Below are 21329 nucleotides of genomic sequence, written 5' to 3'. Positions count from 1 at the left end.
TACATGATTAATGTGTGCATGCTATGATCCTGAGCTCTACATGTGTTTTGAAGTATGCCATGCCATCTTTACAGGGGTGTATGCCATGTATTTTTGTGATCTTTGTGGTGACTAGCACAAGCTTGCAAAGTAGCTTACTCAATGATGCTGATTTCAGGGACTTTGAATTTCACTAAGTCCTTGCCCTGTCATTATTTTTATGCCATATGTTCATGTTGTTTCCTAGTGATCCGTGCCTCTTTTGAGCATGACCAGTAAGGATGTTTTGTAGATAATGTTGTGCTCTATCCATCCATGTATTTGTTTGCAATTATGGAGCACCCTAGCTTGAGACTATCGAGCTCTACTTTTGCTATAAAGTGTTCCTGGCAGATTGTTAACATGTTTAGCAATTTTGCCGAGCTTGTTGTAGTTGATCCGTGCATGCTATGTTGTTGTTCTTGCCATGTCTAACTTCTATGCCATGTCTACTTGCTGGGTGTATGCTTAGATTATCATGCCATGCTTTGTAGTGAGTGCATCGAGCTTGTTAACATGCCTACTTGATATCTGTTTTGCATGCTCCAGTTTTTCACTAAGTCTGAATCTTTTTATGTTTTTGCTATGTTCACGTGGTTGCAATTGTATTTTCTGATCCCTTTTGGCTCATGGTCACTAAGGGACTTTTGCTGTATGCTTTGAGTAGCTTCATCCCATGCCTTGCTTTACCACGATATGTTCCCGTAGCATATAGTTATCGTGCTCGAAACATTGCTTCCTGATGATAAATTCCTGACATGCTGTTAATTTCACTAAGTCTGAAACATGTTATCTTTTGCATTTTTGCCATGCTTGTTTGAGATTGCTATTGAGTGAATTAGCCGTAGCTGAGTGTTCATCTTTTGTCAAGCATCATGAGTGGATCCCTGCCATGTATTTTGTTGCCATGTTTGAGTGTAGTAGCTTATTTATCTTGATGCATTTACAAGGCTACTTGCTGTTAATCGCAGACCGGTGCCATATTTGTTTTGCTTATCATTTCCAAACCGTGCATCCGACTCCGGTGATCTTTATATCGTTTTCGACCGAAATCACCTCCCCTTTCCAGTGGCACTCTTGGATTTCCATGTTGAGGCCAGGTTCAATCTTTCCTTTCCAAATCTTGCATATGCATCACATATCGCATCCCGCATATCATACCATGTTTCCATCATGTTGCTTGAGCATTGCACGTGGTTGATTATGTCCCTTTTGCTTGTTGTTCTTGCTTGGGTAGAGCCGGGAGACGAGTACGTGATCGAGGAGCCCGTTGAGTACGCTTACGAGGATCAAGGCAACTCTGAGAACTTTGCGGAGCCCGTTGAAATCACTTCTATCTTTGCTTGCTTGATGCTCGCTCTTTTGCTTTGCCTACGCTACGATACCTACCACTTGCTTATCTTGCCTCCCACATTGCCATGTCAAACCTCTAACCCACCATGTCCTAGCAAACCATTGTTTGGCTATGTTACCGCTTTGCTCAGCCCCTCTTATAGCGTTGCTAGTTGCAGGTGAAGATTGGAGATCGTTCCTTGTTGGAACATGTTTATTGTTGGGATATCATAATATTATCTTGTTTATCTTAATGCACCTATAAACTTGGTAAAGGGTGGAAGGCTCGGCCTTATGCTTGGTGTTTTGTTCCACTCTTGCCGCCCTAGTTTCCGTCATATCGGTGTTATGTTCCTGGATTTTGCGTTCCTTACACGGTTGGGTTATAATGGGAACCCCTTGACAGTTCGCCTTGAATAAAACTCCTCCAGCAATGCCCAACATTGGTTTTACCATTCGCCACCTAGCCTCTTTTACCCTTGGGTTTCTGGAGCCCAAGGGTCATCTTTATTAAACCCCCCGGGCCAGTGCTCCTCTGATTGTTGGTCCAAACTAGAGCCCCTTGTAGCGCCACCTCGGGGAAACTCGAGGGCTGGTTTTAGTTGTACAGATTGCTTATCTGGTGTCCCTGAGAACGAGATATGTGCAGCTCCTGTTGGAATTTGTCGGCACATTCGGGTGGTGTTGCTGGACTTATTTTACCATTGTCGAGATGTCTTGTAACCGGGATGCCGAGACTGATCGGAATGTCTTGGGAGAAGGAATATCCTTCGTTGACCGTGAGAGCTTGTGATGGGCTAAGTTGGGACTCCCCTGTAGGGATTTGAACTTTCGAAAGCCGTGCCCGCGGTTATGGGCATATGGGAATTTGTTAATGTTCGGTTGTAGATAACCTGAAACTTAACTTAATTAAAATGCACCAACCGCGTGTGTAACCATGATGGTCTCTTCTCGGCGGAGTCCGGGAAGTGAACACGGTGTTGGAGTTATGTTTGACATAGGTTGTTCTAGGATCACTTCTTGATCATAGTTGTTCGACCGTGCCTTTGCCTTCTCTTCTCGCTCTCTTTTGCGTATGTTAGCCACCATATATGCTAGTCGCTTGCTGCAGCTCCACATCATATTTTTACCCTTACCTATAGGCTTAAATAGTCTTGATCGCGAGGGTGTGAGATTGTTGAGTCCCCGTGACTCACAGGTTCCTTCCAAACCAGATGCAAGGACCGATGATACCGCTCCAGACGATATGACTGAGCTCAAGTGGGAGTTCGATGAAGAATCTCGTTGTTACTACGTGTCTTTCCCAGATGATCAGTAGTGGTGCCCAGTTGGGGCGGTCGGTGACTTGATAACCCACAAGTATAGGGGATCGCAATAGTTTTCGATAAGTAAGAGTGTCTAACCCAACGAGGAGCTAAAGGTAGAACAAATATTCCCTCAAGTTCTATCGACCACCGATACAACTCTACGCATGCTTGACGTTCGCTTTACCTAGAACAAGTATGAAACTAGAAGTACTTTGTAGGTGTTGTTGGATAGGTTTGCAAGATAATAAAGAGTACGAAAATAAAACTAGGGGCTGTTAAGGTAAAGAAGCAACTAAAGTAAATATAGCGAGTGTGGAAAAGTGGTGGTAGGAGTTGCGAAATTGTTCCTAAGCAATTGACTACTTTACTAGACCGATAGCAAGTATTATGTGGGAGAGGCCACTGCTAGCATGTCATCCCTGACTTGGAATTCTATGCACTTATGATTGGAACTATTAGCAAGAATCCGCAACTACTAACGTTCATTAAGGTAAAACCCAACCATAGCATTAAGATAAATTGGTCCCCCTTCAATCCCGTATGCATCAATTTCTATGCTAGGTTGAAGCTTCTGTCACTCTTGCCCTCCAATACATAGTCCTATCAACATACAACTAACCCTATGGTGTGATCCACGCGCGCGCTCATATGATGGGCACCAAAGGACAGCAACATAACCACAAGCAAATTAAATCAATCATAGCAATTCATCAACCACCGATAGGACAACGAAAATCTACTCAGACATCATAGGATGGCAACACATCATTGGATAATAATATGAAGCATAAAGCACCATGTTCAAGTAGAGGGTACAGCGGGTTGCGGGAGAGTGGACCGCTGTAGATAGAGGGGGGAAGGTGATGGAGATGTTGGTGAAGATGGCAGAGGTGTTGGTGAAGATCGCGGTGATGATGATGATGGCAACGGCAGCGTTCCGGTGCCACCGGAGGAGAGGGGGAGAGGGGCCCCCTTCTTCCTATTCTTCCTTGACCTGCTCCCTAGATGGGAGAAGGGTTTCCCCTCTGGTCCTTGGCCTCCATGGCATGGGAGGGGTGAGAGCCCCTCCGAGATTGGATCTATCTCTCTGTTTGTCTCTGGTTCTGCGTTCTCAGATTCTTCCCTTTCACCGTTTCTTATATTCCCGGAGATCTGTAACTCCGATTGGGCTGAAATTTTGACACGATCTCTATCCGGAAATTAGCTTTCTTGCGGCGAAACAAGGGCACCAACTGCCTTACGGGGTGGTCACGAGGGTCAGGGGCGCGCCTAACACCCTGGGGCGCCCCCCCCCCTACCTCATGCCCCCCTCGGACACCGTCTCGCGTTGATTTTACTTCCCAAAAATCATAAATATTCCAAAATAATTCTCCTTCCGTTTTTATCCCATTTGGACTCTGTTTGATATGGATATTCTACGAAACCAAAAACATGCTACAGACAGGAACTGGCACTGGGCACTGGATCAGTATGTTAGTCCCAAAAATAATATAAAAAGTTGCCAAAAAGTATATGAAAGTTGAATAATATTGGCATGGAACAATCAAAAATTATAGATACGACGGAGACGTATCAGGACTATGTTGCATTTGGGTTTTATCTTCATTTTGGTTCCGTAGTCGGACCTTGAGTGTATTTGGATGAATGTAATGTTATTTATGCATTGTTTGACGTGGCGAGTGTAAGCCAACTATGTATCCTTTTCCCTTATTGTATTACATGGGTTGTTTGCGAAGATTACCTCACTTGCGACATTGCTTTCAATGCGGTTATGCCTCTAAGTGGTGCTTCGACACGTGGGAGATATAGCTGCATCGAGGGCGTTACAAGTTGGTAATCAGAGCCTTCCCCGACCTTAGGAGCCCCCTGCTTGATCGAATCGTTGGTGTTGTTGAGTCTAGAAAAATGTTTTGAGTCATTTAGGATTATATATATTGGAGAGTAAGGAATTCTTTTTACTCCTCAGTCCCTTCGTCGCTCTGGTGAGGCATCCTGATGTAGAGTTTTGACTCTTCTCATCTCAAATTTCACTAAAAAAATTTAGGATCACGCAGGTATCTTGGAATCGTTCTGATGGTTTTGTGACGAGAACATTGTTCTTGGTGCCTCCTGACATTTAGGGGTTGTGGCAGTGTCCCGGGGAGTTGAGCTCCGAGGTGTTGTCGTCACAATTTTATCATTGAGATTCTGGAATACCTGAGTTTTGTCGACATTGAAAATCTCTTTTATGCAGTTGTTGGTGAGATAACCTCGACGCCACCCAGTACTGGGGCGGGAGTTCGGGAGTATTGCCATAACTCGTATAACGAATGCTTTTCGAAGGTTGAGGTAAATGATTTCCGAAGGTTTCTTGGTTATGTGTTGAAGGATGGATATAGTTGGATGTAGGATTTGCTAGCTTTGGGTGAGATATTATGCTTCCCCTGTATCCCCAACACCTGATTGCATAACCGGAAAGGTTCGGGAGTTTCATAGGTGGGAATTCATGTAGCTCTAGTAATTCTTCCGCAGATATTTGGTTTGTGATTGGGTAATCCTCACCAAATATTTGTTCTTGTCCGTACCTTGTTGTTTTATTCTTCTACCTCTATCTAGGTGGCTTCTCAATTTATGGAAATGTGACCATTTCAATTGGAATGCATTCATTCATTTTGTTCTAATGTTAAGACTTTATGTTGCAATTTCTATCCATTGGATTCAGCTTCAATATATGTCTGTCAAGATGCTAACGGATGTCACCCTCTTCAGGATGGCTCCTGCTAAGGGTCAGAATCAGAATCAGGATCTGCCACCACCACCTCCACCTCCCGAGGCCTGGCAAGTTGTGATGGCCGCTACCAATGCAAACACGCAACTGATCATGCAAATTCTGCAAGAGCGCAACCAAGGGAATCATGGCCATGGCAACAATCAGAATCAGTTTACAACACTCAACCAGTTTCTTGCTAACCAGCCAAAGACCTTCAGCAACTGTGTCGAGGCCTCAGACGCTGATGATTGGCTCGTGGATATATGCAAGCATTTCGAGTGCAGCAACTTTAGGCCTGAGGACTTTGTCAAGTTTGCCTCCTTCCAACTCAAAGACCAAGCTGCAGAATGGTTTCAACAATACAAAGATTCCAGAGGAGGCCGTGTGATTACCTGGGATGAATTCCGTCAAGACTTCAAAGCTCATCACATTCCTCAGAGTGTTGTTGAAAGCAAGCGTGAGGAATTCCGCAACCTGAAGCAAGGCAGCTTGTCTGTTTACCAGTATAACATTCTGTTCCAGAGGCTCGCTCGTTTCGCCAAGCAAGAAGGCCCTGACAAGAAGAGCATGATTTATCAGTTCAGGGGTGGCCTCAGAGAAGATCTCCAACTAGCTCTCGTCCTTTTTGAGCCGAAGAAGTACGATGAGTTCTACAATATGGCAATGAAACAAGAGACTGCTCAACTGAAGTGCGATGCTTCCAAGAAGCGAGTCAGAGATGCAACTCCTTCTTCCTCAACTCAAGTGGCTTCTAAGCAGCAAAAGTATTGGCTGCCTCCTCCTCCGTTCCGTTAGCCTTATCAGCAGAAGAGCAAAGGTGGCAATGGATCTTCCCACCCACCCAACCCAGGCTTTCAGAACAAGACTTCGTCTCAAGCTCCAAGATCAGGTGCTTCGTATCACTGTCCGCTCTCAGAGATCATGTGCAACAAGTGTCAGCAGAAGGGTCACTATGCCAACAAATGCTTCAATCAGAGGCGTCTTCCTCCTCCTCCTGTGAGGTCTACTAGTACCGCAGTGGTCAAGCATAACCCGAAGCATGCCAAGGTCAACATGATGAATGCAGCTCAGGCAGAGGACTCGTCAGATGTCATCATGGGTAATCTTCCTGTTAACGGTATTCCTCCAAAAGTTATTTTTGACACTGGTGCATCGCATTGTTTCATCTCGAGACCTTTCGCATCTAAGCATGATTTGGTTACTCAAGTGTTGCCAAAACCTTTGGCTATTGTCTCTCCGGCCCATCAAATGACTTCTCGAGTATTTGTTCCGGATGTTTCTATCACATTGGGTGACTATAAGCTCTTGTCTTCTCCTAATGTCCTTGGTGACTCGGATATCGATCTTATTCTTGGAATGGACTGGCTTTCTAAGCACAAGGCTCAGCTTGATTGTGCTGCCAGGCAGATTCAATTGACTCATTCGTCTGAGGATGTAATTGTCTTTGCCGCAAGGGATGATACCATTCGACTATTTTCTCTCAATGAGAAGGGCGAACTGGATGCCATCTCTCAAATTCCAGTCGTTTGCAAATATCAAGACATCTTTCCAGACGAGCTTCCAGGAATGCCTCCGCACCGGCCAGTTAAATTTGTCATCGATCTTGAGCCTGGCACGGAACCTGTTTGCAAACGTCCTTACAATCTTGGACCTGAAGAGTTGAAGGAGCTGAAGAAGCAACTCGATATTCAAGAGCATATAGGTCTCATCCGACCAAGTTCTTCTCCATGGGGTTGTGGAGTTCTTTTTGTGAAGAAGAAGGATGGAACGGACCAACTTTGTGTCGACTACCGTCCATTGAACAAGAAGACCATAAAGAACAAGTACCCACTTCCCAACATCAACGAGCTATTTGAACAACTCAAAGGTGCTCAAGTATTCTCCAAGCTTGATCTCCGTATGGGCTATCACCAGATTCGCATTCATGAACAAGATATCCCCAAGACAGCATTCAGAACAAGCTATGGTTCATATGAATACGCTTTCATGTCTTTCAGTCTCGTCAACGCTCCTCCAACACTCTCTCACATGATGAACTTCATCTTCAACCCCTACACAAATGACTTCGTCTTGGTCTACCTCTTTGACATTTTGGTCTTTTCCAAGAACATGGAGGATCATGCCAAGCACTTGCGTTTGGTGCTGGATAAGCTCAGAGAACATCAGTTCTATGCCAAGTTTTTAAAGTGTGAGTTTTGGCTCGATGAGGTTCTCTACCTTGGGCATATCATCTCTGCCAAGGCCATAGCGGTTAATCCTGAGAAGGTGTCTGCAATTGTGAATTGGGAACCACCTCAGAATGTGAAGCAACTCCACAACTTCCTTGGGCTTGCAAGCTATTGTCGAAGGTTCGTTGAGAACTTCTCTAAGATCGCGAAGCCTCTTTCAAACCTTCTCCAGAAGCAAGTGAAGTACGTTTGGTCTCCTGAATGTGACATCGCTTTCAACACCCTGAAAGAGAAATTAGTCACTGCTCCAGTCCTGACTCCTCCTGATGAATCCAAACCGTTTGAGGTCTTCTGTGATGCTTCCCTTCAAGGTCTTGGTGCAGTATTGATGCAAGAGAAGAAAGTTGTGGCCTATACCTCTCGCCAGTTGAAGCCCAACGAAAAGAACTACCCCACTCATGACCTCGAGTTGGCGGCAGTTGTCCATGCTCTTTTAACTTGGGGACATCTCTTATTGGGAAGAAAAGTGGACATCTTCACTTATCATAAGATTTCAAGTACATCTTCACTCAGCCTAATCTCAACCTCAGGCAGACTCGTTGGGTCGAAATGATTCAAGAGTATAATCCGAATATCGAATATACTCCGGGCAAGGCCAATGTAATTGTTGACGCATTGAGCAGGAAGGCTTACTGCAACAGTTTGATTATCAAGCCTTACCAACCCGAGCTTTGTGAAGCTTTCTGCAAACTCAATCTGCAAGTTGTTCCTCAAGGATTTCTGGCCAACCTCCAAGTCTCTCCTACTTTGGAAGATCAGATTCGTGAGGCTCAACTTCTTGATGCTATGGTGAAGAAGGTGAAGATTGGGATTGCCAAGAGTCAACCCAAGTACAAGTGCTATCGTCTTGATGACAAGGATACTCTATTCTTCGAGGATCGCATTGTTGTGCCTAAAGGTGACCTTCGTAAATTCATTATGAATGAGGCTCACAACTCACTCCTCTCTATTCACCCTGGAAGTACAAAGATGTACCATGACCTCAAGCAGTCGTATTAGTGGACTCGAATGAAGCGTGAGATTGCTCAGTTCGTGAATGAATGTGATGTCTGCAGAAGAGTGAACGCAGAACACCAACAACCAGCTGGTCTCCTCCAACCTCTTGCCATTCCAGAATGGAAGTTTGACCATATTGAGATGGACTTCGTGACTGGATTTCCAGAGTCCAAGCGTGGCAATGATGCTATCTTCGTTGTCATCGACAAACTCACTAAAGTGGCTCATTTCCTTCCTATCAAAGAATCTATCACAGCAGCTCAATTGGCAGAGCTATATACCTCCCGGATTGTCTCTCTGCACGGCATTCCGCAGTTGATATCTTCAGATCGTGGCAGCATCTTTACCTCCAAGTTCTGGGAATCTTTTCAGAAGGCCATGGGCACCAACATTCGCTTCAGCACAGCTTTTCATCCTCAAACTAGTGGCCAAGTCGAGCGAGTAAATCAGATTCTTGAAGATATGCTCAGGGCTTGCATCATCTCCTTCGGTATGAAGTGGGAAGGTTGTCTTCCATATGCTGAGTTCACCTACGACAACAGCTTCCAAGCAAGTTCGGGCAAGGCCCCGTTTGAGATTCTCTATGGCAGGAAGTGTCGTACTCCTCTTAACTGGTCAGAGACTGGTGAACGTCAACTTCTTGGAAATGACTTGATCACAAAGGCAGAATAAATGTGCAAAGTCATTCGTGATAATCTCAAAGCCGCGCAATCGCGCTAGAAGAGTTACTATGATAGAAAGCATCGTGACTTGGCTTTTGAGATCAAAGACCATGTCTACCTCCGCGTCTCTCCAATGAAAGGTACTCGTCGCTTCGGTATCAAAGGGAAGCTTTCCCCTAGATACGTGGGTCCTTTCAAGATCGTCAGCAAGAGAGGCGATCTCGCCTATCAACTTGAGCTTCCCTCCAACTTTGCAAACATGCACGATGTGTTTCACGTGTCTCAACTCCGCAAGTACTTCAAGACTCCTGACCACACCGTCAACTTCGAATACATTGATCTCCAATAAGACTTGTCTTATCGTGAACACCTCGTTGCTATTCTTGAAGAAACTGAGCGCAAGATTCGCAACAAGTCTATCAAATTCCTGAAAGTCAAGTGGTCACATCATTCCGACCGTGAAGCCACCTGGGAACGCGAGGATTACCTCCATTCTGAGTACCCGGAGTTTTCCAGTCCTAGATATCGGGATGAGATGCTTTCGTAGTGGTGGAGTGTTGTAACACCCCGGATGTAACCTACCTTATTTGTATTCCAACTCTTGCTGTTTCCGGCACTAAGTTATTCTATTTCCTCATTGTCAGGTTTTTGTCTCTGTGTGTTTTGTCTTTGTCTTGCATCTCATATCATGTCATAATGTGCATTGCATTTGCATACGTGTTCGTCTCATGCATTCAAGCATTTTCCCCGTTGTCCGTTTTGCATTCCGGCGCTCCTATGTCCTCCGACGTCCCTTTCTACCTCTTTTCATGTGCGGGCGTTAAACATTTCTGGATTGGACGGAGACTTGTCATGTGGCCTTGGTTTACTACCGGTAGACCGCCTGTCAAGTTTCGTGCCATTTGGACTTTGTTTGATACTCCAACGGTTAACCGAGGGACCGAAAAGGCCTCGTGTGTGTTGCAGCTCAACACCCCTCCAAAGTGGCCCAAAACCCATCTAAACCTTATCCATCATCTAGATCGTTCGATCACGATTGCGTGGCTGAAAACCGCACCTCATTTGGAGCTTCCTAGCTCCCTCTACCTCTATAAATAGATCCCTCCATGAAAATCTCGAGTCTCCTCTCCCCCTAACCCTAGAAAAACTCCACCCGCCGCCGCCGGACAAAAATCCGCGCATCGGACGTGTTCGCCCGGCTCCGCCAGACGAATCCCGCCGTGCCACGCGTCCCGAGCCGGTCCCCACTTCCCCGCCGATGCCCGCGGCCCGCCGATGCCCGGGGAGGGCCCCCGTGGCCCGTTCTGCCGCGTCGCCGCCCGAAGCGTGCCCGCGCCCGCGCCGCATCTCTCCTTCGTCGCCGGCGCACCCAGCCGCCGTCAGCACCCTGCCGCCTTGTTCTTCACTGGCCGCCGCCACTCCGCCTCGTCGTCGGCCACCTCGGCGCCCAACCGCGCCGCCCCGCGCCTCCTCAACTCCGGCAGCTGCGCCCGTCCTTCTTCCCCGTTGCTCCGGCGAGTTCTACCATTGGAGCAGCTCCAACGATCTCGTCCAAGTCCGGTGACATCCTCAACCCCGGCGAACCTCGGGAGCTATGCGTGCTACAGTGCAAGACCCGATCCAGATCTGGAATTTTGCCCTCGGTTGACTTTTCCCCCCGAAACTCTAACATTTTGCATACTTTGACATGCCATAACTTCCTTATCGTAGCTTCGATTCGTGCGTGTAGCATATCAAAATATTCATCTCGAAGAGTACATCATTTCATCTCATTGCGTCAGTTTCATTTGAGCTCATCTTGATGCCCGAAATGCTGTTGGAAGAGGGCTATGTGATGATAGTTTCAGATCTGTTTCAGCAAATGCACTTTTGTCATTTTTTCCATGATTAATGTGTGCATGCTATGATCCTGAGCTCTACATGTGTTTTGAAGTATGCCATGCCATATTTACAGGGGTGTATGCCATGTATTTTTGTGATCTTTGTGGTGACTAGCACAAGCTTGCAAAGTAGTTTACTCAATGATGCTGATTTCAGGGACTTCGAATTTCACTAAGTCCTTGCCCTGTCATTATTTTTATGCCATATGTTCATGTTGTTTCCTAGTGATCCGTGCCTCTTTTGAGCATGACCAGTAAGGATGTTTTGTAGATAATGTTGTGCTCTATCCATCCATGTCTTTGTTTGCAATTATGGAGCACCCTAGCTTGAGTCTATCGAGCTCTACTTTTGCTATAAAATGTTCCTGGCAGATTGTTAACATGTTTAGCAATTTTGCCGAGCTTGTTGTAGTTGATCCGTGCATGCTATGTTGTTGTTCTTGCCATGTCTAACTTCTATGCCATGTCTACTTGCTGGGTGTATGCTTAGATTATCATGCCATGCTTTGTAGTGAGTGCATCGAGCTTGTTAACATGCCTACTTGATATCTGTTTTGCATGCTCCAGTTTTTCACCAAGTCTGAATCTGTTTATGTTTTTGCTATGTTCACATGGTTGCAATTGTATTTTCTGATCCCTTTTGGCTCATGGTCACTAAGGGACTTTTGTTGTATGCTTTGAGTAGCTTCATGACATGCCTTGCTTTACCACGATATGTTCCTGTAGCATATAGTTATCGTGCTCTAAACATTGCTTCCTGATGATAAATTCCTGACATGTTGTTAATTTCACTAAGTCTGAAACCTGTTATCTTTTGCATTTTTGCCATGCTTGTTTGAGCTCGCTATTGAGTGAATTAGTCGTAGCTCAGTGTTCATCTTTTGTCAAGCATCATGAGTGGATCCCTTCCATGTATTTTGTTGCCATGTTTGAGTGAAGTAGCTTATTTATCTTGATGCATTTAGAAGGCTACTTGCTATTAATCGTAGACCGGTGCCATATTTGTTTTGCTTGTCATTTCCAAACCGTGCATCCGATTCCGGTGATCTTTATATCGTTTTCGACCGAAATTACCTCCCCTTTCCAGTGGCACTCTTGGATTTCCATGTTGAGGCCAGGTTCAATCTTTCCTTTCCAAATCTTGCATATGCATCACATATCGCATCCCGCATATCATACCATGTTTGCATCATGTTGCTTAAGCATTGCACGTGGTTGATTGTGTCCCTTTTGCTTGTTGTTCTTGCTTGGGTAGAGCCGGGAGACGAGTACGTGATCGAGGAGCCCATTGAGTACGCTTATGAGGATCAAGGCAACTCTGAGAACTTTGCAGGCAAGATGACTGTACCCTGGAAATCACTTCTATCTTTGCTTGCTTGATGCTCGCTCTTTTGCTTTGCCTACGCTACGATACCTACCACTTGCTTATCTTGCCTCCCACATTGCCATGTAAAACCTCTAACCCACCATGTCCTAGAAAACCATTATTTGGCTATGTTACCACTTTGATCAGGCCCTCTTATAGTGTTGCTAGTTGCAGGTGAAGATTGGAGATCTTTCCTTGTTGGAACATGTTTATTGTTGGGATATCATAATATTATCTTGTTTATCTTAATGCACCTATATACTTGGTAAAGGGTGGAAGGCTCAGCCTTATGCCTGGTGTTTTGTTCCACTCTTGCCGCCCTAGTTTCCGTCATATCGGTGTTATGTTCCCAGATTTTGCGTTCCTTACACGGTTGGGTTATAATGGGAACCCCTTGACAGTTCGCCTTGAATAAAACTCCTCCAGCAATGCTCAACATTGGTTTTACCATTCGCCACCTAGCCTCTTTTTCCCTTGGGTTTCCAGAGCCCAAGGGTCATCTTTATTAAACCCCCCGGGCCAGTGCTCCTCTGAGTGTTAGTCCAAACTAGAGCCCCTTGCAGCGCCACCTCGGGGAAACTCGAGGGCTGGTTTTAGTTGTACAGATTGCTTATCCGGTGTGCCCTGAGAACGAGATATGTGCAGCTCCTATCGGGATTTGTCGGCACATTCGGGTGGTGTTGCTGGACTTGCTTTACCATTGTCGAGATGTCTTGTAACCGGGATGCCGAGTCTAATCAAAATGTCTTGGGAGAAGGAATATCCTTCGTTGACCGTGAGAGCTTGTGATGGGCTAAGTTGGGACTCCCCTGCAGGGATTTGAACTTTTGAAAGCCGTGCCCGTGGTTATGGGCAGATGGGAATTTGTTAATGTCCAGTTGTAGATAACCTAAAACTTAACTTAATTAAAATGCACCAACCACATGTGTAACCGTGATGGTCTCTTCTCGATGGAATCCGGGAAGTGAACACGGTGTTGGAGTTATGTTTGGCGTAGGTTGTTCTAGGATCACTTCTTGATCATAGTTGTTCGACCGTGCCTTTGCCTTCTCTTCTCGCTCTCTTTTGCGTATGTTAGCCACCATATATGCTAGTCGCTTGCTGCAGCTCCACATCATACTTTTACCCTTACTTATAAGCTTAAATAGTCTTGATCACGAGGGTGTGAGATTGTTGAGTCCCCGTGACTCACAGATTCCTTCCAAACCAGATGCAGGGACCGATGATACCGCTCCAGACAATATGACCGAGCTCAAGTGGGAGTTCGATGAAGACTCCCATCGTTACTACGTGTCTTCCCTAGATGATCAGTAGTGGTGCCCAGTTGGGGCGATTGGGGACTATGTTGCATTTGGGGTTTATCTTCATTTTGGTTCCGTAGTCGGACCTTGAGTGTATTTGGATGAATGTAATGTTATTTATGCATTGTTTGACGTGGCGAGTGTAAGCCAACTATGTATCAGTTTCCCTTATTGTATTACATGGGTTGTTTGCGAAGATTACCTCACTTGCGACATTGCTTTCAATGCGGTTATGCCTCTAAGCCATGCTTCGACACGTGGGAGATATAGCCGCATCGAGGGCGTTACACTTGTTCACTTACGATTTGGCCTGAGGCTTGTCCTTGTCATGGGACTATGTGATGACGTTGTCCTCCGAGCCCGAGCCACCCGACGAAGGCATCTTGCCTCGCTTAGGAGCCTTTTCCTCCCAATCTTCGGAGGCGGCCCTTTTCTTCCCATGGGGGGAAGAGACGTTGACTTCCCCTTCATTTTTGTCTTCGGATGATGGAATCTTGATTCCTCCAGACACGATGTCTGGTGCACCTTTGGGATGGGGGCCATCTTTGGTCCTCTCTGCCTTGCTCTCCTTTACAAGCATCTAGTATGGTGCCGAGGCTAGCATCCTTGTTAATACAGGATCCGATGAACCCTCGAGAAGAGGGGCCGGACACCTAATCAGCTCTGCTTTCTTTACCCAGCCCTGAAAAGAGATAGTTGGCTCAGTAAAGTATTATGACATACCTAAAAAAGAGGAGGATGTTCGAAAGTCAAATGCTTACCGGAGTATCCGGATGGTTACAGTCGAGGCCTGTGTCCTCAGTAGTGTCCGGCCAACATTTTTGTTTTCTGAAAAACAACTGCCACATCCCTTTGTGCGTAATGTCAAAGAAGTGTTGGAGGGTTCGTGGTCCTGCTATATTGAACTCCCACATACAGATAGGCCTAAGCTGGCATGGAAGGATTCGGCGAATCAACATTACTTGAATCACGCTGACCAGATCGATGTCCCACTCAAGGAGGGTTCGGATGCGAGTTTGTAGAGTTTGCACTTCATCAACTGATCCCCAATTCAGCCCCTTGTTAACCCATGATGCAAGCTGTGACGGTGGGCCAGGGTGAAACGTTGGTGCATCTACCCACTCGGTGCTGCGGGGCTCCGTCATGTAAAACCACTCTCGCTGCCATTGATTGGAAGTTTCGGCAAAAGAGCCTTTTGGCCAAGGAGTGTTGGTGAGCGGGCTGACTACAGCACTGCCGCACTCTGCCTGTTCCCCGTCGACTACCTCTGGTTTCACACTGAAGGTCTTGAGCCATAAGTCGAACTGTGGGGGGATTCGGAGGAAGGCCTCGCACGTAATGATGAATGCTGAGACATGGAGGAAAGACTCCGGGGCAAGATCGTGAAAATCTAGTCCATAATAGAACATTAGCCCCCGGACAAAGGGGTGAAGAGCGAGCCCTAGCCCTCGAAGGAAGTGTAATATGAACACAACCCTCTCGCCAGATCTGGGGGTCGGGATAACCTACCTGAGGGAGTCCTGGATTAGGGGGTCTCCGGACAGCCGGGCTGTTAGACTATGAAGATACAAGATTGAAGACTTCGTCTCGTGTCCGGATGGGACTCTACTTGGCGTGGAAGGCAAGCTAGGCAATTCGGATATGGATATCTCCTCCTTTGTAACCGACCTTGTGTAACCCTAACCCTCTCCGGTGTCTATATAAACCGGAGGGTTTTAGTCCATAGGACACGACAACTACAACATACAATCATACCATAGGCTAGCTTCTAGGGTTTAGCCTCTCTGATCCCGTGGTAGATATACTCTTGTACTACCCATATCATCAATATTAATCAAGCAGGACGTAGGGTTTTACCTCCATCAAGAGGGCCCGAACCTGGGTAAAACATTGTGTCCTATGCCTCCTGTTACCATCCGGCCTAGACGCACAGTTCGTGACCCCCTACCCGAGATCCGCCAGTTTTGACACCGACATTGGTGCTTTCATTGAGAGTTCCTCTGTGTCGTCGCCGTTAGGCTTGATGGCTCCTGCTATCATTGATAGCGATGCAGTCCAGGGTGAGAGTTTTCTCCCCGGACAGATCTTCGTGTTCGGCGACTTTGCATTGCGGGCCAATTCGCTTGGCCATCTGGAGCAGATTGAAAGTTACGCCCCTGGCCACCAGGTTAGAGATGAAGTAGGGTGGAGTTGGTCATGGGGACGTAACTAAAACGGTGAAGTAAACCATGAAGTGGTTTTAGGGGATTAAATTTACCTGTGAACCCTAATGAACATGTGTATGTTCTTTATCCCTTGTTCAGGTTTCATAGTTGTCCACAATCAACCATATAGTTGCCTAAAACCAAGTATCCAGTTGCCCAAAATCAACAAATAGTTTGCCTAAACCCATGTATCCAGTTGCCCAATCCTCATGAACAAAAATATTTACCAATACCATTATTTGATAAATATCTAAAGGTTTTAGATAACTTTAATTAAGTTTGTGTCATAGAGGTGGAGTCAAGATTTTCCTCTCCTCAGGTGAAATCCCTTTGTGCGATCGTAGAGTGGAGCAGGTGCAACTGGTCAGGTTTCCTCGCTGGAATTATGAGGCACATGACTATGTGTGTGCGCGCGTGAGCGTGCGTGTGCGTGTGTGTATTTTCTCATCTGCTACTGCCTAGGTGCCCAAGGAAAACTGTGGAGTTGTTCAGGCTTGGAGTACACACGAGTTTCCTGATGAACTTAGTCTTTTCTAAATGTGGCCGCTTTATCTAGATACTAAGTCATGATGGGACTACACACGAGTTGTCTGGTGAATGCATTGGAATTGTGTAAAAACACCCCAAAAGTTGCTGGCTTTTTCAAGTACAATTCCAGTGCATATAAGTCACATAGTTGTTTTTCTTTTCTACCCACAATGGGCTCTGTAAGGTGAAGTTAGTCTTTTCTATATGTGGCTCTGTTTATCAATACTCGAAGTTGTTGTTGCCACCTCCTTGTTACAACACAAATGGTTGGCGAAGTGGGGACAACGTCTCACGTCTCCTCCTTTATGAGGCATCTAGTTTTGGATGTCGTGTTTCATCGGGAGCGGCGAAGAGGGCTTTGTCAGACAATGGTGGGAGGTTGGCCGTTGGGTTAGCATCTCCATTTGTAGTGCGGGCTCTTTGTCCATCACGGGGGCTCGCCTAGGAGGTGCAGATTCTGCTCCTCTTGTCGTCTGAGAAGATGGGATCAAGCTTGATGTCGGAGGAAGCAATGGAGGCTACAGGCCCTAAGAACGCCCCGGCGTCGTTCAGTTTGGAGGACTTCAAAAGTACGAACTTGTTCAAAAAATATTAGATGTCCGTCATTGGATGGTTAAAATTGTCTAGAAAGGCTGATTCCGACAAATTTTAGGGTGATTTGGTAATCCATGGTGGAGTTGTCCTTATGGTAGGCAATTTAGAGGTGAAGCTAGTCAATTGGCACTCATGATAACCAACTTAGAAGGTTCCTCCATTGATAGAAGGTCATACTAGGGGGGAGGAGTTGCTTTTCTATAGCATTAAAGTTGCCTCTGTAGCACAAAAAGTTGCTCGAAAAAAAAAGTTCGTCGAAACCTACTCATATGAGATCTAATTTTGAAGAACTCGTCACGAAAACCCAACGGTGAAAATGGATTTGTATTTTGACATTCTAATCGAAAGTTACAAGTTTTTAAAGTTTTTGGTCCCCTAATAAATACAGGTGGGATAGTTATGCGCGTGCATTCGGGTTCCCTTTTTGGCTGTCTTTGCTGACGTGTGGGAAGGTCTTTCCTTATATGGGAGAGCGCTCGCTCCCACGTACGAGCGCACGGGCGCCATCGAGTCACGTCCTGTAAAGAATACCCATGTGCATGCATATGTCAACATCATCTATTTATTTTGTTTCAATTTTTCAAAAAGCTACAACTTTTGAACCGAGTGTCAGAACGCAGAACCGTTTTCACCGCTGGGTTTATCGTGACGAGCTCTTCAAAACTAGATCCCATATGAATATGTTTTGATGATTTTTTTTAAAAGCAACTTTGATGCTAGATGAAGCAATTTTAGTGCTAAACACGAGCAACTCTGATGCTAGATGAATTGCACTGTGTGTATAACTAACTTCGCCTAGTAGTCACCTAGTTAGTTGTGTGCAACAGTGTAATAGGTGGTCACCATGATTTGCATACATTGGAAAATAAGTTGTGGATTGTTTAGTTGCCTATCATACTGTGAAAGTTTCTTATCATAGAGTAGAAACTTGTCTAACATGGTTTCTAAGTTGTCTACCTCAGAAACTAGGTTGCCCTTTCACTACGAAGTTGCCTACGAGTGATCCTCAATTTCTTACAATACTATGAAAGTTGTCCATCAAGGGACCTAAGTTGCCTACAATATCAAAAAGTTTTTGTGGGATCTAAGTCATCTATCATGATTTCAATTTTTGAACTATGTGGGGATGGGTGGTATGAGATATGTGTGCTTTTCTATTCTAGGGGAGTCTGCCCGCCAACGCTACCGAGCACACGGGTTAGCCAGGTCGTGACGAGCTCTTCAAAACTAAACCCACATGGGTATGTTTTGATGATTTTTCTTTTTTCTTTTAGAAAGTAACTTAGACACTGGATGAGACAACTTTAGTGCTAAACAGAAGCAACTCCACTCCAATTTAAAGTAACTAATTACCAACAATGAGCAACTAACTAGTAATAGAGAATAACTTTGAACAAAAGTAGACAACATCATATCACCTTTATAAGCAATTTTCTTTCTACGAGAGACAACTTTAGTGCTAAAAATAGGCAAGTTCACTGCACTTTCTCCTAATTAATTTTTTCTAACATTCTCCTAACTTCAATTGTTTTGTATGTAGCACTAAAGGGGCCTTATGTTTCTAACATCCCGCTACAAGAGACTACTTTAGTGCTAAAAGTAGGCAAGCTCACAGGTATACATAGTGTTGTGAAGTTGTTTTGTATGTAGCACTAAAGGGGCCTTATGTTTTGTGTGATTTTTCTTGTTTTTACGCAAACAAACCTATTAGGAAGTCCTACTAGGCCAAAGAGAAGAAGGTGCTCCCCTATAGCACGATAGTTGCCTCCTTCGCACCCAAAGTTGCCCTAAAAAAGTATTTAGTTGCCCACAATCAACAAACAGTTTGCCTAAAACCATGTATCCAGTTGCCCAATCCTCACGAACAGAAATATTTACCAATATCGAAAAGTTATCTGGTGAATGCATTGGAGTTGCACAAAAACACCCCAAAAGTTGCTACTTTTTAAGTACAACTCCAGTGCATATAAGTCACATAGTTGTTTTTCTTTTCTACCCCAAATGGGCTCTGTTGGGCGAACTTAGTCTTTTCTATATGTGGTTGCATTTATCAATATTCAAAGTTGTTGTTGCCACCTCCTTGTTACAACAAAAATGGTTGGTGTAGTGGGGATGACGTCTCCTCCTTTACGCAGCATCTAGTTTTGGACGTCGTGTTTGCTCGGGAGCGGTGTAGAGCGCATCGTTAGACAGCTGTCGAAAGTTGACCGTTTGATTGGCATCTCAATTTGTAGTGTGGACTCTTTATCCATCGTGGGGGCCTCGGCTAGGAGGGGCGGACTTTTCTCCTCTTGTCGTCTTAGGAGATGGGATCCGGCTTGATGTCGAAGGGAGCAATCGACACTGAGGGACCCTGAGAACACCCCCTCCTCATTCGGCTTGGAGGATTTCAAACGTATGAACTTATTCAAACAAATTCGGGTCATTGGATGGTTAAAAGCATCTAGAGAGGTCGATCCCATAGTGTAATGAAGTTGCTTGTTAACAGCACTACATATGTCTCATGCTTTTTGTTTTTTTTTTCTTATTTTTACACTGGCCAACCTAATAGATAGTCCTACTAGGCCAGAAAGAAGAAGTTGCTTTCCTACAGTACTAAAGTTGTCTCCATTGCACCCAAAGTTGCTCAAGAAAAAATTAATCAAAACCTGCCCATATGGGATCTAATTTTGAAGAACTCATCTCGATAAACCCAATGGTGAAAGCGAATCTAAATTCCGATGCTCGAATCAAAAGTTACCGCTTTTTAAATTTTTCGAAACCCAAATAAATGCATGCGGTCTCTTGGATCACTCTGTGCATTTAAAAACCGAACCGAAAAACCATACCAAAAATAAACCGAACCGAACCAATTTTATGGTTTTTATGGTTTCTGGTTTCGGTATGGTATGAACTTTTCATACCGATTTGAACTTGGTTTTTATGGTATATACCGGAAAATCGAACGGTTAACCGAATAAACCGGAGTAAAAAATAAATTTATATTTCTTGAGATGAACAACCATACAAGTTGTCATTTTTCTTGTACATGAGTCAAATGCACTACTAAGCACATAATTTTTTATTGTAACATAGTCATTTTTCTATTTTTAAAATGCTAAGCATGTCCATAACCATCAACAAATGAATCAATGCATGCATATATACTTATATATATAGTCATATACTATTTGTGTAGAATAGTATGTGTTTTGAGTCATAAATTTGCTAATTATTATTACGTCATTTCCAAATTCGCGTCAACTTTGGTTTTTATGGTATATACCGAAACCATACGGAAATAATTTGGTATATACCAAAACCGAACCGTATTTTAATTTCATACCATATTTATCGAAGTATTAATACCGTACAAACTGAAAAACCATATAAGTCGAACCATGTAAACCGAATAAACCGAACACACAAGGTGACTCTTGGATGATGTAGCGTGAGGGTGTGGAGCACAATGTTGGAGCTGCTTCGTTCCGTGCGTGTGTGGGGTGGAGGGTGTGCTCGGAACAGCAAACGAGCGTAGCAACGCTAGCTAGCCACGCCAGGTATTAGACGGACACTAATAGCAATGCAATCACATTAAACAAATTGGGATCAGACACCTTAGACGAAGGCAACTTTAGTACTAAACAGAAGCAACTTCACTCCTAAAAATAACTAATTAGCAACAATAAGCAACTAACTAATAATACAGAACAACTTCGAAACAGAGGTGGATAATATGACATCACCTTCGTAAGCAACTTTCCTTCGATAAGAGGCAACCTTAGTGCTAAAAGCAGACAACTTCACTACATTTTGTGTCCTAGTTAATTTATGTAACATTCTCCTAACTTCCTCATCGGTACTTCTAAGTTGCCTATTGTTCATGCTCGTATGTCGTCATTGTTTCTAAATGGTCTATAATACTACGATGTCGTTTACCGATGATGCTCTTGTGTCTACTATTGCTAGTTATGGTAGACAACATGATGGTGAATCTTGCCACTTCAAAGTTTTTGTAGGCAACTTAGAAAAACAATGATAAACAATTTCAAAAGATTGTAGGCAACTATTTTTGCAAAGTTAGGCATCTAAGAAGCAATTGTAGGCAACTATTACCAATAGCAGGCAACTAGGCATCAATATAGGCAGTTTATATCATTTATAGGCAATTGACCATCAGCCGTA

Source organism: Triticum aestivum, chromosome 3A, assembly GCF_018294505.1.
Source record: "Triticum aestivum cultivar Chinese Spring chromosome 3A, IWGSC CS RefSeq v2.1, whole genome shotgun sequence".
In the NCBI taxonomy this organism is placed as follows: domain Eukaryota; kingdom Viridiplantae; phylum Streptophyta; class Magnoliopsida; order Poales; family Poaceae; genus Triticum; species Triticum aestivum.
This window is presented reverse-complemented; position numbering follows the sequence as displayed.